The following is an 18,203-nucleotide window of genomic DNA, read 5'->3' on the forward strand; positions in this document are numbered from 1 at the left end:
GGGAAAAAAACAACTTTCTGTCTGAATATCCAAAAGGAAGCAAAAATCCAAAGAAAAGGAATAAATTCCACCCCTCTGGTGCCCCTGGAAGTCTGGAGCATCCAGCTTTGCTCCTGTTCTGCTTCCAGTGAAGCAGCTGCCAAATTTGTCCTCCCTTGGAGGCAGAACACATCAGGCTCCGGGAAAACCCAGGTGCTGGGATGGATCCTGGAAATCCCACAGCAGGAGGAGAGCAGGGGGAAAGAAAACACAGCTTCCTCCTGGGATAAAAATAGACGGACATGCACAGGAGCTGAAAATTCCTGGCTTCTGTTTGGTTTTGCTCTTGGATTTGTTTTGATTCCCTCTCACCCTGCTGCTTCCCTCTCCTATCCCCAGTGGATGGTGCTTCCCACCATAGCCAAGCTGTCTTCCAAGACATTTTCAACTTAAAAATAAAATTAAAAAAAAACCCCACCACCCAAAACCCCCCAAATTAAAAGTTATTTCCCAGTGTAAAACTCAGTAAATTCCCTTAAGGAAAAACTGGATATTTAATGTTGCCATGGAAGCAAAATCAGGTCAATTGACAGATATTTGGTGAGGGTTGCCCAGATCCTTTGTGTAAAATCAATGGTTAAATATTTGATTTCTGATCATATTTGCAGTTCTTCCTCTTTCTAAAAATATTAAAAGCCGTGACAGTTGTCATTCTCTTTTGTATTTGTTGCATATAAAAATACAACAGCACTAAGGCCTGAAAAATCAGCTTTTTCCTCAACTTAATAAAAGTTTTATGAGATATAAAACCCCTGAAACAATAAATATTCTGCTGGAAATGATGAGTGGAGCAAAACTAACAGATGTTCATCTAATACTCCTAAAAACAGGGAACACGGAGTTCTAACTCAGCTAAAAGTGTGATTGCTTCATATTCCAGCTTTAAAACCTTGGTTTTCTGGGATGAACCAGGAGATTTTTAGGGATTTTGTGTGAGTTTTCCCCTCAGATTGTGAGGTTTTAGCAGGAAATGTGTTTGCATTTAGGGGCAAGCAAGTTCTTGGAGGGCTCACACCACATCCTCACTGGTGTAAACTGGCAGGGGCCTAAAGGAGCTGATTTAATAAAATTAAACACAAACCCCCACATTTCTGGTTTGGACTGGGTAGTTCAGCTCAGCCTAAAGTGAGTTTATTCATGTGAGGAGCAGAAAAACCAGGACAAAAAGGGCAAATCTCCTGAGTTAACCTGGTTAGGCCGGGTTTTCCAAGCAGGCTTGGAAATCCTGGAGAATTAACAAATGATGGCATTCCCAGAAAATATCCACTAAAAAAACCCAATACTGTGAGCCCAGCTCATCCCATGGATTTGAAACCCACCCTGAGCAATCCCTGTGGAGCTGAGGTGGGAATTTGGCCACCAAAAGTGTCCCTGCACTGGCCCAGGCCACATCTTGCCCTGTGTGGGACACTGGGAGTTGTAAAATTCCTCCTTATGTTTCCCTCCTTGTTTTCACCCTCCTTGCTGGGAATAAGCAGGAAAAAAAACCCAAGCTGAGTTGGTTTAACTGGTTTGGGAGATAAATTTGTGGACTGGGAGAGCTGGGGGTGTTCACCTGGAGAAGAGAAGGCTCTGGGGAGACCTTAGAGCTCCTTGCAGGGCCTACAGAGGGTCATAAAAGGAAGGAGAGGGTTTTTTATAGGGAATAACAGTGAAAGGGTAAGGGGGAATGGTTTTAAACTGCCAGAGGGATCTTGGGAATGAGGAATTGTTCCCTGGCAGGGTGGGCAGGGCTGGGATGGAATTCCCAGAGCAGCTGTGAAGCTTCTGGATCCCTGGCAGTGCCCAAGGCCAGGCTGGACACTGGGGACAGTGGGAGGTGTCCCTGCCATGGCAGGGGTGGCACTGGATGAGTTTCAGGATATTCCTCTGCTGGCAGGAAAGGCTGGCACAGCTGGCATTGTTCACCTGCACAGGAGAAGCTTTGGCCTGAGCTCAGGGTGGCCTTGCAGGGCCTGCAGGAGCCCCAGGAAAGCTGGAGAGAGACAATTTCCAGGGGATGCAGGGACAGCACCCAGGGAATGGCTTCACACTGGAAAATTACAGGTTTAGATCAGATATTAGGAACAATTTTCTCCCTGGGAGAGTGGGGAATAGAATTCCCAGAGCAGCTGTGGCTGTCCCTGGATCCCTGGCAGTGCCCAAGGCCAGGCTGGACACTGGGGCTGGAGCAGCCTGGGACAGTGGGAGGTGTCCCTGCCATGGAACCAGATGGGCTTTTAGATCCTTTCCATCCCAACCCATTCCATGATTCCACAGCCTCCAGCTGCACCAAGGGAAATACAGGTTGGATAGCAGGGAAAAGGTTTTTGCAGCAAGGGTGAGAAAGTTCTGGAATGGCTGCCCGGGAGGTGGTGCAGTCCCCATCCCTGGGTGTGTTTAACAAAGCCTGGATGTGGCACTGGGGGCCAGGGTTCAGCTGAGCTGTTGGGGCTGGGCTGGACTCGATGGGCTTGAAGGTCTCTTCCAACCTGGTCATTCTGGGATTCTGGGAATTATGTGAATTCCATGACTAACTAGGACCTCCCCAGGGTTTGCCCCAGTGACACTTCTCCTGATGTCCCATCAGAGGTGCTGCTAAGCCAGGCCAGCCCTGCTGGTTGAACACAAACAGGATCTGACCCTGGCTTTTATTCCTCCCCTGTCTGAGCACATCCAGCTGTGACCCCCCTCCAGCCCAGGCTGTGACTCAGCAGTGGCCCAGGAGATGAATGCTGAGCCCAAATCTTCCCTTTGCTGCCTCAACTCTTGGTTCCCAGTGCTGGGAATGATTTCCTGGCTTGGTGCTGGATGATTCAGTGCTGTCCAGGGAATCCCCTGGAGCCCCACATGGATTGACTCATCCCATGGCTCATGGGGCCCACCTGCTCAGGGCATAACTGTGGTGGAAATCCACCCTGCCTTACATGGATGAGATTCCCAGCTGGGATGGCACATGGGGCCTGCTGGCACCATGGAACTGGGGTTGTTTGGTGACCTTGGATTTGTTCTCCATGGCACTGGTTGGGAGCAGCTCTGAATTAGTGTTAATTCATTGGGGTTTTTTGGTGACCTTGGATTTGTTCTTCATGGCACTGGTTGGGAGCAGTTCTGAATTAGTGTTAAATTACTGGGGTTGTTTGGTGACCCTGGATTTGTTCTTCGTGGCACTGGTTGGGAGCAGTTCTGAATTAGTGTTAAATCATTGGGGTTTTTTGGTGACCTTGGATTTATTCTTCATTAGACTGGTTGGGAACAGTTCTGAATTAGTTTTAATTCATTGGGGTTTTTTGGTGACTCTGGATTTGTTCTTCATTAGACTGGTTGGGAACAGTTCTGAATTAGTGTTAAATCATTGGGGTTTTTGGTGACTCTGGATTTGTTCTTCATGAGACTGGTTGGGAACCGTTCTGAATTAGTGTTAAATCATTGGGGTTTTTTGGTGACCTTGGATTTGTTCTCCATGGCACTGGTTGGGAGCAGTTCTGAATTAATGTTAATTTCTTGGGGTTGTTTGGTGACCCTGGATTTGTTCTTCATGAGACTGGTTGGGAGCACTTCTGAATTAGTGTTAATTTCTTGGGGCTCAGTTCTAAAATATTCCTGATTTTCCTTCTGAGGAAAAGAGGGAGAATCAGTTGGTGAAGCTGAAGCCAAACTAGAAGGGATTAAAAAGGACAAGAAGAATTTCTCCATGATCAGGCATTGGAAGGGGCTGCCCAGGGAGGTTTGGAGTCCCCATCCCTGGAGGTGTCCAAGGAATGACTTGAGAAAGAGAGAAAAAGGAGAGAAAAAGATAAATCCAAATATTTTGGGTGAGAAATTTACAGATGGATCAGGACAACTCTGGCAGGAATAAAAGAGAATTTCATGGATGGCACCAGGAGCCATCCGGCTTGGAAAAGATCCCAGTCCTTGTCCTCCATGTAAATCATCCTTCACAGCAAATGTGGAGCCTCCCAGGTGTTCCATCATGGAATCTTCCCTGGAGGCTTTTTGAGGCTCTGAGGAAAATGAGACCAAAATAGGAGATCCATGAAAATTGGCAAACTTTTACCTCAGAGAAATCTGATTCATCCTCACCAAGACCTCACCTTGATTGAATAATAGAAAAAGTTGCTACTTTCAAGTGGGAGTGAAATTTTTGGACATTTTTTCCTTGGTCTAAACTGAAAGTAAATTAGGGGAAAACTCCAATTCATTTAAGCTGGTGAATGGGCAGGTTTGAAAATGCCACGGGAGGGTCTGTGGGGCAGGGACTCTGCTCTGCTCTGCCTCAGTGCCTTCCCAGCATTGCTGGGACATTGCTGGGATACATTTGGGGTTGTGCAATATGGTTTTCCATACCTTTGGCTGTCTGTCTTTCCAGAAAAAGGGTAGAGGAGGAAAGCACTTGGATATTCAGTACAGGAATTTTTGTCTTGGATTTGAACTTCTGTGAAGGACGGATCAGTCCTACTAAACCTGGCTAACAAAATCTAAGAATTTAGAGATTTTTCTCCTATTTTTATTCCTATATTTAAAGTTATAGATTGTTCAGTCCTAGATTTAAATTACCAAATCAACCAAAGCTGGTAACCCAAGTCACTCTCCATATAAAATAAATCAAGAAGTGGAGTGGAGGCACTGCTGCAGGACAATTCCTCCAGCTCCGGGCTAACTTCGAGAGCTGTGTAAATTTTTTGAGATGACTGCAGGACTTTAAAGTAAAGATTTCCCGCTAGAAGCAAGCTGCAGGAGCTAAATATATCCTTCCTGTTTATTCTGTGTGTGATTTCAGCCCCAGCTCCAGCCCAGAAAACAAAAAGCATCAGCACCCCAGCCCTGGTGAGTAACAGCAGCATCATCCGAGCAAAGCTGGCAGGCAAAGCCCTGCAGGCTCGTCCAGCTGCAGATATCTGGGTCAAATCAGCTCTGTGGTTTAGTTCAAACTTCAGGCAGGAGACAAAGATCATTTTCTTTTCCCCTCCTTTTTAGGGAAGTGTTTCGATTTGTAATGAGCTGTCGATTCTGGAGGGTGCAGAGGGGATTTAGAAAGAACCTCTGCAGTGTCCAGGACATATTTGGCTTTGACAAAGATTTTCCAGCTTCTCAGCTGATGATAGGCTGGGAGCTGGGTTCAGAGATCTCCTGTTTAACCCTTTCCTTAATTAACGATTTTTATTCTCCTCACAATCCAGTTCAGAGCAACCCCCGGAGCCCCTGTGCATCCCACTCCCAGGGCAGGAATCCAGGGATGCTCTGCTTTATTCCCTCCCCAAACCAGACATCTTCTGGGAGGAAAAGGTCAGAGGACCATGATTTCTTTTTGTCAGCAGACGTGAGGAAACAAAACCTCTTCGTAGCCAGCCCAAAAAATGACCAGAGGCTCTGTTTTGCAACACAGAATGGACAACCTAATAAATCCCAACCTCTCTGACAGAACTTCGAGTTATTCCTTGCCTACCTCTCTTTTTTGTCTGGGAGGAAAAAAGGTCAGTTTTGTGTTCCAAACCCACTCTCAGAGATTTGATGATTGTGCCATTGGCCGGAGTTCAAACAGTGCAGGCAGGAAAGAATGTCCAGCTGTCAAGTGTAAACAGCGCCGGGTACAGCTCAGAAGTGCCTCAGACAAATCAGTCCATGTCATCAGCTGCTTTTAATTAACACCAGACCAAATATCCTCTCCCCTGCCCCCTCCCTCTTTCTTCTCCCACTTTTTCTTCCCCCTCTTCAGGGCCTTGAAACGCCAATGGTTTGTGACAATTGACAAATTTTCCACCTGTATTTTATTTTTCTGAGAGGATTTCTGCCTTGCTGAGAAACAGGGAGGGAGTTTTCCCTCTGAAATCAGGAAAACTCTGCACAAATTTACTCTTAAAAACCTGCAGGGAATTTATGTTACATTTAAAGCTTCTTTTCACTGTTTTTTTTTTTTAAGGATTTATTCCAACTCACAGCAATTGAGACAAAAACTGGGGGAAAATCAAGTTAAAGAATGAATTTCTTTCATGATCCACCAAATTTCTTAATGATTTTTTTTTTCATCTCGGCTTTTTACTCTGTCCAAGTTGAATGTGACAGTTCTTAAATCCTCTAATTATCCCAGTCCTGTAATTATCCATTGTCTTGGTGGTGGCTGTCCTTGTGGAAGGGAGAAAATGAATATGGGGAGAGTTCAAAGCATATTCCAACATCCCAGCGAGGTCACAGATTCTAATCTCCCAGCCAGGTTGGATTTGCACCTTTCTCACTTTCCACACTGAAAATCTGGCTCCAGGAACAGAATGCCAGCGTGTTGTTTCATGTTGTTTCATATTCTCATTTAAATTGTTGTTTTAAAAGCACATTTCAGGCTGATCACCCCCAATCCAGCCAGGTTTCCTGTGCCTTGTGCTAGAACCAGGCCTGGCAGGATGGAAATCTCTTTGCAGCTCATCCTATTTTTAGGAATGAGGCATTAATCAATATTTAGAGGCATTAATCAATATTTAGACTCTTCTGGGTGGGCCTGAGCTGGAGGCAATGCAAAGGAAGGGAGGAAAGATGTGGTGCACACATTAATTGTGCTTAATTTTCTATTTTACAGTCTCTTCCGTGGCTTTTCCTGCTTCTGTGGTTTATTCTGGTTGCTGGTTCTTTTCTGCCTCTGAGCCTTCCAAAATTAATATTCCTCAGTAAATTTATTGTGGCTAAGACCTGACACTGAAGAAAACATCTCTGTCACAGAATAATCATAAACCCATGGATGGTTTGGGGTGGAAAGGACCTTAAAGCTCCTCCAGTTCCACCCCTGCAATACAGGAATTTTTGTCTTGGATTTTAACTTCAGTGAAGGACAGATCAGAACTACTAAACTTGGCTAACAAAATCTAAGAATCTAGGGTTTTTTTTTCCTGTTTTTATTCCTATATTTAAAGATTACAGGTGGGGAGTGATTTTTGAGTTCTTCTCTCTTGTGTTGTGGAAATTCCGCTTCTTCTGGGGGCCAGGAATTGGCTCTGCTGCCCAACCAGAGGGTGGGTTCTCCTTGGAGAGCAGTTTAGAGCTTCCCACACCCAAGAATTCCTGGCAGACACAATCCCAGGGGCTGGTGAGCCCAGCATTGATGGGAAATGCAGGATTGGCTATTCCCATGTTTGGGGGAAAGCCCAGGGAATTCCAAAGAATCATGGGATGGTTTGGGTTGGGAATCACCTCGAGGATCATCCAGCTCCAAACCCCTTCCACTGTGCCAGGTTGCTCCAAGTCCTGCCCAGCCTGGCCTTGGGCACTGCCAGGGATCCAGGGGCAGCCCCAGCTGCTCTGGGAATTCCATCCCAGCCCCTCATCAACCTCACAATTGGGAATTTCTTCCCAATATCCCATCCTGACCTTCCCCCTGGCAGTGGGAAACCATTCCCCCTCATTCTGTCACTCCAGGCTTGTCTCAGTTTGAAAAGCCAGGTGTGTGCTAAGGAAGGCAGGAGCCTCCCCTGAAATGGAAAATGCAAACCCCCCCTCCTCCAAATCGTTATAAATTTGAAATTAAGGGGCTCTCAAGCAACAATATGGGAGCAGGAATAACAGTTCTGTAGTAGGGAAGAAAATAAAAATAAAATAAACAATGCAGTAAATCAAAACAACCCTGCCAGAGTCAGACCATGCCCTGCCCCCTGTGTGTCAGGGGGTGGCACAGCCCCATCCCACGGGGGCTCAGCCCTCCTGCAGTGCCAGCTGTGCTGCTGCTGCAGCAGGGATCCTGCACAAGGGGGGAGTTTTCCTCTGCAGCTCCAGGGCTGCTGCAGATGGGCCTGGGCTCCCTCTGGCAATGCAGGGGGCAAAGGCTGCTGTGCTGTGCCAGGCTCAGATTGGATCCAGGTAGGAATGCTTGGCTCCTCCCCTGGGCGCAGCATCTCCCCATGGGATGCTGGAATTGGATCAGCCCCTGCAGGGACACTCAGTGGCCATGGACAGCAGAGATCTCCTGGAGGGAGGGTTGGCTGTGGGAGAGAGAAAGAACAAACTGCCCCATGGACAGCAGAGAGCTGCCCCAGCTCTGACAGATGGGGACAGAACACACATTGCTTGGCAATCTAGAGCGAGGCCCTGGCAGTGAAAATAAAGGAGATTTTTAGATAATTTTTGCACTTCCAAACAGTTAAATCACATCAATTAATCCTAAATTTACTTTAAGAATCTCTGCACAAGGAGCTAAACCACTTCTGTGTTTAATTTTCTTTTTTTCACCATCCCTCTCCAAAGAGGAGGGAAATCCCAAATGAACAGCTGGAAATCCAACAAAAAACCTGAAAATTATATTAAAATTATATTAAAATTTACCAACAGCTCAGTTTTGTCTCTGGCTCTACAGAAGCTGAACTGAGACCAGTTCAGAGACAAAAAAAAAAAAAAAAAGAGGAAAGAAATGCAAATAATCATGGAAACATAAGAGGAATTAAGGAGACATATGGTGATCTCCAGGAAATATGGCCTCTAAATTTGAAATGTGGTTCCTATTTGCTTCTCACATTTTGTGTGCAGCAGGAACAGCTTTTCTTTATATTCCATGTGGGGTTGGGGTAATCTGAATATTAATTTATGAAACAACTCCACAGTGCATTAATTGCACATTAATTATGGTGGTTTTATGTAATAGACCATCATTAAATTATGTTTATTGCACAATTCTTGTATCAGGTTTGCTGGGGAAGCCCAAATTTTTACAAAATCACATCAACAGAGGCCCCCCAGATGGATCAGAAGCGGTCTGGAGAAAGCTGGGATTTTTACAAGGCTCAGAATCCCAATAAAGCTCCCCTACATCCTCATCCAACAGGAAATAAAAACCTTTTATGAAATACCTCAGCCCTTTTGGGAGACATTTCTGACATCATGAGGACAAATGGATTTAAGGAATAAAAAGCATCAGGATGCACCACGCTGGGAGTGGGATTCTCCAAAATGGACGAGTTTTCCACCTCTGTTTTATTTTGGAAGGGGATTTCTGCCTTGCTGAGAAACAGGGAGAGAATTTTCCCTCTGAAATCAGGAAAACTCTCCACAAATTTACTCTTAAAAACCTGCAGAAAAATTTTGTTCCATTCAAAGCTCCTTTTCACTGATTATTTTCCAACTCACAGCTATTGAGACTAAAATTGGGGGGAAATCAAGCTAAAGAATTCATTTCTTTCACGATTCCCCAAATTCCTAATTATTTTCTTCACCTCTGCTCTTTATTCTAAGTTGAGTGTGACAGTTCTTAAATCCTGTAATTATCCCAAATTCAGCATCAGCTTTTACAGTTAATTTATACTTAATTAAACAAGTTACCATGTGTATCCTTCAGATGTTGGCAGATAAAATATTAGTATCTGATAGTACTGATATTAAAATATTAATATTTTATTTGAGGGTCTATCTCATATTTAATGTGGCCACAAAATTCCCACTGTATATTGAATTTTCCTGTTGATAAAAGCTGTGGGATCAAGGTGTGGCCTTTTTTAATGCCCTTTAAAAAGTCCTTATTTAATAGGCTGTAACTGCACTGGGTATTTCCATGGGATGGTTCTTGGGAGCAAATTGGAAAACTGGGATGGATGGAAATAATCGGGGGAAGAGCTGGGGTGAGAAAGGCTCTGGGATTGGCAGAACAACAGGCAGGGGTGAAGGATTTATCCCAGTCCTGCTGGGGCAGGTGGGTTCCAATTCTTACATCTCCCCAGAATGGCTCTGAGCTCTGTTGTTCTTTTAATCCCACATCACAGGAACCAATCCCAGGAGAAATTCAGGGCATTTTTCTCCCTGCTTTGAAAGTTCCTCCTCACTTTTCAAAAAAAAAAAAAAAATTCAGATTTTTTCAGCAACCTGCACTGATGGTCATTCAGAATAGAATGAAGCAGAGCCTCACATCTGGGATCAAAAACTGCTTCCAGGGATGGTTTGGATTTCTCTGGGTGCAGTTTTGATTTGTTGCAGAGTTAATCCAGCCAGGAAATAGGAATAAAGCTCCATGAGTGGGTGACAAACTGACCACGGCCAGCAGCTGAAGGCACCAACTGAAATTTCCAAGTGTTACCAAAAAAGAGACGAACAAAACAAAAAAAAAAAATCAAGTCACAAACTCAGACAGACTGAAATGAGTGTTCAATTTAGGAGAAAACCTGTGAAGTTTTTTTCCAGTTATTCATTCAGTGCCAGGCCTGGGGTTTGTCACAGGTTTGGTGACAAAAGTCGCGCCCTGAGCACGATATTTAAACGAGGTGCAGGCCCCAGATGACTCAGCTGCAGCTCAAAAAGCTTCACAGTTGGGTTCACAGATTTTGTCCTGTGAGAAATGTTGAGATAAACTCAACTGAGTCATTTACTGGGGGTGGTTCCCTCAGTGTCAGCAGCAAAAAAAGCAAAATGTGTAGTGGTTCTGGTTTGTTAATTTGAGATTTTTTTTGGTTAATGTATTAACCAAATAGATTAATAATGTATTAGCCAAATACAGAGTGTGGTGGGTTTAGTGTTATTTAATTATTAGTATTTATTAGGATTATTAGTATTTATTAGGATGTATTGATTTATTTTTTGTTGTGAGGTAGGACTGGGAAAAAGGTAAAGTATATTTAAAACTTTAGAAGAGAATAAAGAGAAATTTATTAATAGTAATTAAAGAAAAAGTAATAAGAATTAAAATAAAACCTTTAAGACACTTCTTTTTTATCACTTTTTAAAAAATGATAATGTAAAGAAATAAAATTCTGGTTAGTTTATCATTTGTAGAATAGTCTTTTTTGACCCCAAATCCCCTCCTCAACTGGGCAGGGGAGAGAAAATCCAAGAAAAAATTAATGGATCAGGATAAAGACAGGGAGAGGTCACTCATCACTGTCAGAAAAAACAGATTTGGGGAAATTAATTGGATTTATCACCAATCAAAAGAAGAGCAGGGTAAGAAGTCAAATTAAAGCTTAAAAACATCTTTGTCCCATCCCTTTCCCTCCTTCTTGGGCTTAGATTTATTCCCAAATCCCCCTCTTCTCCCCACCAGTGGCACAGGGAGCTGGGAATGGGGTTTATGGGTTTGTGGGTCCCTCTCCATGGGGTCAGTCCCTCAGGAACTGCTCCAACTTCCATGAGGTCAGTCCTGCAGGAACTGCCCCAGTGTGGATCCCTTTTCCCATGGGGTCATTCCTTCAGGAGTTGTTCCCTTTTCCATTGGCTGAGTTCCTCAGGAACTGCTCCAGTGTCAATCCCTTTTCCATGGGGTCAATCCCTCAGGAACTGCTCCCTTTTCCCATGAGATCAGTCCCTCAGGAACTGCTCTACTGTGGATCCCTTTTCCCATGGGGTCATTCCTTCAGGAACTGCTCCCTTTTCCATGGGATCAGTCCTGCAGGAATTGATCCTTTTCCATGGGGTCAGTCCTGCAGGAACTGCTCCCTTTTTCCATGAGGTCAGTCCCTTAGAAACTGCCCCAGTGGTGATCCCTTTCACCAGGGGTCATTCCCGCAGGAACTGCCCCAGAGTGGATCCCTTTTTCCATGGGATCAGTCCTGCAGGAACTTCTCCCTTTTTCATGGGGTCAGTCCCTAAGAAACTGCTCCAGTGTGGGTGCTTTCCATGGGGTCAAGTCCTTCAGGAACTGATCCTTTTATCCATGGGGTCAGTCCTGCAGGGATTGCTCCCTTTTCCATGGGATTAATCCTTCAGGAACTGCCCCAACATCAATCCCTTTTCCCATGGGGTCAGTCCTGTAGGAACTGCCTCAGTGTGGGTCCTTTCCATGGGGTCAATCCTTCAGGAACTGCTCCAACTTCCATGGGGTCATTCCTTCAGGAACTGCTCCCTTTTCCCATGGGGTCATTCCTGCAGGAATTGATCCCTTTTTCCGTGGGGTCAGCCCCTAAGGAACTGCTCCAGTGTGGATCCCTTTTCCATGGGGTCATACCTTCAGGAACTGCTCCAGTCCACTGTGGATCCCTTATCCATGGGGGCAGTCCTGCAGGAACTGATCAAGTGTGGATCCCTTTTTCCATGGGGCCAGTCCTGCAGGAACTGCTTCCTTTTCCATGGGGTCAGTCCTTCAGGAATTGCTTCAGTGTCGATCCCTTTTCCCATGGGGTCATTCCTGCAGGACCTGCTCCAGTGTGGATCCCTTTCTATGGGGTCATTCCTTTGGGAACTGCCCCAGTGTGGGTCCTTTATCCATGGAGTCATTCCTGCAGGAGATGCCCCAGTGTGGGTCCTTTATCCATGGGGTCATTCCTGCAGGAGCTGCCCCACTGTGGGTCCGTTATCCATGGGGTCATTCCTTTGGGAACTGCCCCAGTGTGGGTCCTTTATCCATGGGGTCATTCCTGCAGGACCTGCCCCAGTGTGGGTCCTTTATCCATGGGGTCATTCCTTTGGGAACTGCCCCAGTGTGGGTCCTTTATCCATGGGGTCATTCCTTTGGGAACTGCCCCAGTGTGGGTCCTTTACCCATGGGGTCATTCCTGCAGGACCTGCCCCATGTGGGTCCTTTATCCATGGGGTCATTCCTGCAGGATCTGCCCCAGTGTGGGTCCTTTATCCATGGGGTCATTCCTTTGGGAACTGCCCCAGTGTGGGTCCTTTACCCATGGGGTCATTCCTTTGGGAACTGCCCCAGTGTGGGTCCTTTACCCATGGGGTCATTCCTGCAGGAGATGCCCCAGTGTGGGTCCCTTTTCCGATAAGATCCCAAGCCCTCCCACCAAACCTGCTCCAGGGTGCAATTCCCATGGTATCACACCTTTTTTTTTTTGTGCATCCATTATTTTTCCTTCTTAAATACATTAAGGGCCCTTTCCCACAAGTGGCTTCACCCGTGGGATCAGCCCCATTAAATTCCCTGGGAATACTCATGGATTTGGAGTGTACAAAAATCCTCCCAGGTGTGGGGACTCCAAATGTCCTTGGTGCATCCCCCAGGATGCTTAGGAAGGAGTTTAAGCTCGTGCCTAAACCCCTCTGCCAAGGATTTGGGGTGGTTTTAGGAAAGCAGGAATGGATTTGTGCTGGTGATTTCCAAACATGTTGTTAAACTCTGATTAAATCCATCAGCAAGTGAAAGTTAAGGATCTCCACTGCCATGAGGAGATTCCAACTTCTTTTAAATCCAGACATTAATTTCTGATCATTCTTTTCACCTAATTGGATAGAAATTGCTCTATTTGTGGGATCAATTTACCATAATCACAATTCTACACCTTTACTTCTCCAAACCTCTTCTTAGGACAATAGGATTAGGTGAGATAAATACCCAAAAAAACCTTTCAAACCTCCCTGTCTGCCTTAAACCCGAATTTGTGTTTAGCCCCAGGCCTTGGCAGCGATTGAAACGAAATGTTTTGAAACAAAGCAAATTGGCTTTTTGCTGACTTTTAATGTGCTGCGAGACACCTGGTTCGACACAAAACATCTATTCACAATTAAAGGCTGAGCTTTTGTTATGCAAAAGGTAAATGAGGGCACCATGAACTCTGGCAGAGTCAGCTTTGGGGGTTTTTTTTGCTTTTTTTCCCAAGGGGAATCTGTCAAAAAAATCCTGGTTGGTGACAGGAAATCAGGAGTTTTGAGGATGGGTTGGGTTCTTTTTTTGGGGGGGTTAAGGAGAGGCAGTACAGTGGTAAAAAGACACCAAGAGTAGAAAAACAAACTGGTTAAATTAGGCAAAAGGAATATTCCCTTATTTGAATATCGGGTTTTATGCAAATGGGACGTTGTGTGTTTGTGTAAGAGGCCAGACGGGTCCCAGTCACAGCACAGCTCAAGTGACATCTGAATCTTGATGTTCCCAAGGCATTCTGTGAGATCCCTGCTGGATGGAGAGGGAGGCATTTGTGTGTTTTCTGCTGGCTGGGGATGTTCATGGATTCAAAAGCAGGAAAGGGATTGGGATTGGTGTCCCTGTGCCCCCACAGGTGATTTCCCAGCTGCAGAGCTGCCCCAGCCCTGGGCCCAGCGCAGGGAGGAGCTGGAGCTGCTGCAGAGAGCCCAGAGGAGGCTCCAGGATGAGCAGAGGGATGGAGCAGCTCTGCTGGCAGGAAAGGCTGGCACAGCTGGCATTGTTCACCTGCACAGGAGAAGCTTTGGCCTGAGCTCAGGGTGGCCTTGCAGGGCCTGCAGGAGCCCCAGGAAAGCTGGAGAGAGACAATTTCCAGGGGATGCAGGGACAGCACACAGGGAATGGCTGCCAGTGCCAGAGGGCAGGGCTGGATGGGATCTTGGCAATGAGGAATTGTTCCCTGGCAGGGTGGGCAGGGCTGGGATGGAATTCCATCCCTGGATCCCTGGCCGTGCCCAAGGCCAGGCTGGACACTGGGGCTGGAGCAGCCTGGGACAGTGGGAGGTGTCTCTGCCATGGCAGGGGTGGCTCTGGGTGGGATTTGAGATCCCTTCCAACCCAAACCATTGTATGATTCCATCTGATTCCATTATTCCATAATTCCTTTATTACATGACTCCATTCTTCCATTATTCCACGGTTCCCCGTTCCCAGCACCCACTATCAGCAAAGACAAGTAATCTTAAAAAAAAATAGAAGTGGTCTAAACATAACACTTTGTATTTTCAAAGGAAAACTGAAGGGTGGGAGTTAAAATAAACACTTCTTCTTTTGTGATAAATATAAGTAATGTTTTAAAATGCTGAAATATAAATTCAAAAATGGTTGAGTCATTAAATGAAACCTGGTTTGGTTTTGATTCTGTTGGAGCTTTTTAGTTCAAAAAGACTTTGATATTTTAATGTTTTTTTCCTGGCATCATTGGATTTTAAAATTTTTTTAAACTGATTTAGAATAATAAAATGTCCAAAATCTTGAAAATTTTCCATGGAATAGAAAGCAAACCATATGAACTCTGGGATGTGATTACTCAGGATAAAAAGGTCTTATTGTAATGATGGACCATGGACACATTGCTATTCCCTTCATTTAGTTATTTCTGTATTATTATAATTTATTATTATTATTATTATTATTATTATTATTATTATTATTATTATTATTATTATTATTATTATTATTATTATTATTATTATTATTATATTGCAATCACAACAGTTTGCCAGGTGCTCCCATGGCATTGCCACTGATGCATTCCCAATGAGGGAAAGAAAGGAATGCGATAAGGAAGGGAAGCTCTGGCTCCAAGTTCTCCCCATTCCTGAAGTTTCTCCAAGTTCTCCTTCTATTCCCATTGGGATGAAATGCAAAAGATTATTAAAATTAATGGAATTAATGCTATCTGTGCTAAGGCAGGAATTCATCCTCCTGTCCCTTCATGTCCTGTCACTCCTGGCTCCCAGTCCACATCCCATCCCATCCCCTTTTTCTCCTTTTAGCCCCTTTCCCAATCACCAGGATCCACCAGAGACCCTTGACCCCCCTGGAATGTGGACTTGGCCCCATCCCATGGCCATGGACTCCCCAAAATTCCCTCCCTCCTTCTTTGTGGAGCCACCTGGGCTCCTGCCAGGGGTTTCCAAACTCCAGACAGCTCCAAATCCATCAGGACCAAGCCTGGAGGGAAGAAGCAGAGGAGATGTCTGGGAAAAAGGAGCTTTATGGTAATTCTGGAGCAGGGAACCAGACTTTCAGATGGGAGCCGATTTTTTGGAGGCTTGAAAAGGGATGAGGGAGCCCCAAATCCATGGGGAAAAGCAAGTGGGAACAGAGCAGGGGGAGGATGGGGCTTGTCCCAGTCTGCCTGGTCAGATCCCATCTCACCGCTGATGGATGCTGTCCAGAACAACACATTCCAAGGGATTCTTCACCCTTGGGTGAGCAGAGGAGGGTGGAAATGGCCAGAGCTGAAGCTTGAGGGGGTCCTGGGGTGGTGTGGAAAGGCTGTGGAATATCCAGGGATGGATGGAGGGGCTGGGAGCCTGAGGGAGGAAGAGCAGCATCCTCATCCCTGCCACTGGAGTGCTCTTCCTCAGGGATGTGGTGGCTCCAACACTGCACAGGATCAGATCCACAAGTTCTGACTCAGGTCCCTCAGAGCCCTGCCAAGAACCCCTGGAGGGCGTGGACACAAAACCAAAACCAAAACCAAATACAAACCAAAGAAAGGGTGGGAGTTTGTTTCTTTGGGGAAACAGAAATGTTTGGTCACCACAAGTCCCTGACAGGAGGGGTCCAAGGGAAAGGAGGAGAGGAAATGGCCTCAAATGGCACCAGGGCAGGCTCAGGTTGGAGACTGGGACAGAAAATTTCCCTGGCAGAGTGGTCAGGCCTTGGGCTGAGCTGCCCAGGGAGGTTTGGAGTCCCTGGAATTGTACCAGAGTCTGGATGTGGCCTTGGGGACAGGGACAGGGTTTGGGGTGATGCTGGTGGGGCTGGGGTGGCACTGGGTGATCCTGAAGGGCTTTTCCCACCTTGGTGATTCCATGATGCTCTGAAAGACCAGGGAAGGCTTCAGTGCTCCAAACAGCGACAAACAGGAGTGACAAACATTGCAGTCTGTGCCCAAAGCAGAGCAAGCAGGCACAGATGGGATCTTGGCAATGAGGAATTGTTCCCTGGCAGGGTGGGCAGGGGCTGGGATGGAATTCCCAGAGCAGCTGAGGCTGCCCCTGGATCCCTGGCAGCGCCCAAGGCCGGGCTGGACATTGGGGCTGGTGCAGCCTGGGACAGTGGGAGGTGTCCTTGGGGGACTGGATGATCCCCAACCCAACACAACCTGCATCTCCTTCCAACCCAACCCATTCCATGATTCCATGATTCCATGAAATGGGCTGTCACCAGGGATGGGAGAGGGCGCCAGAAATCCATGACCATGGTGGCCCCTGTGAGGAAGGATGAGGATGGGATGGATGGGGATGGGATGGATGAGAATGGGATGGATGGAAACGGGATGGATGGGGATGGGATGGATGAGGATCGGATGGATGAGAATGGGATGGATGAGGATGAAGCTGAATGAGAATGGGATGGATGAGGCTGAGGCTGGATGAGGATCAGGCTGGATGAGGATGGGCTGAATGAGGATGGGATGGATGGGGATGGGATGGATGAAGATGAGGCTGGATGAGGATGGGCTGGATGGGGATGGGTGGATGAGGATGGGCTGGATGAGGCTGAGGCTGGATGAGGATGAGGCTGGATGAGGCTGAGCTGGATGAGGATGGGTGGATGAGGATGGGCTGGATGAGGATGGGCTGGATGAAGATGAGGCTGGATGAGGATGAGGCTGGATGAGGCTGAGCTGGATGAGGCTGAGCTGGATGAGGATGGGTGGATGAGGATGGGCTGGATGAGGATGGGCTGGATGAGGATGGGCTGGATGAGGATGAGGCTGGATGAGGCTGAGCTGGATGAGGATGAGGCTGGATGAGGATGGGCTGGATGAGGATGAGGCTGGATGAGGCTGGCTGGATGAGGCTGAGCTGGATGAGGATGGGTGGATGAGGATGGGCTGGATGAGGATGGGCTGGATGAGGATGGGCTGGATGAGGATGAGGCTGGATGAGGCTGAGCTGGATGAGGATGAGGCTGGATGAGGATGGGCTGGATGAGGATGAGGCTGGATGAGGCTGAGCTGGATGAGGATGAGGCTGGATGAGGATGGGCTGGATGAGAATGAGGCTGGATGAGAATGAGGCTGGATGAGGCTGAGCTGCCTCAGCCAAACCACCTCAGACCTTTGGGCTGGGTTTAGAGTTCGGTAAACCCCAGGTGATAACATCAGCCCCAGGGCAGTTGGGAGGCTTAGCAAGGCTCTGTCTCGAGCTTTGAGGTGCAGAGTGAAAGTCCTTTATGACTCTTTTATTGCTTTTGAGCTGAGATCAAAGCCCCAGCTCTAATCTGATGCCATCCCTTTTATGTTCCTACCACCCACTTGTATCCAAAGTCAATCCCAGCTCAGCCTCTTGGGCTTTCCAGGCTGGGTTGGTTTTTTTGGAGAGGTTTTCCAGGGTAATTGTCTGCCTGCTCCTCGGTGGGAGGCTGAACCTTGGAAAAGAGTGAGGGCAGACACAAAATTGCATCATTATTTAGCATCAATGTTTTCTCTCGTTACGTTAATTAGGTGGGCGTGTCAGGCCAAAAAAGCACTGTGTTGTATTTAAATTAAATTTTAATTTATTGGTGGTCAAATTGAGGCCTTTTATTATTCACAGGGGGTGTTTGTAAATACAGATTTATATAGAAGTCACCGAAGACAGAAAATAGGGAATTCACGGATTTTTCTTTCCCAGTTGGAAGTGTC

This window comes from Camarhynchus parvulus, chromosome 1 (assembly GCF_901933205.1).
Source record: "Camarhynchus parvulus chromosome 1, STF_HiC, whole genome shotgun sequence".
Lineage (NCBI taxonomy): Eukaryota > Metazoa > Chordata > Aves > Passeriformes > Thraupidae > Camarhynchus > Camarhynchus parvulus.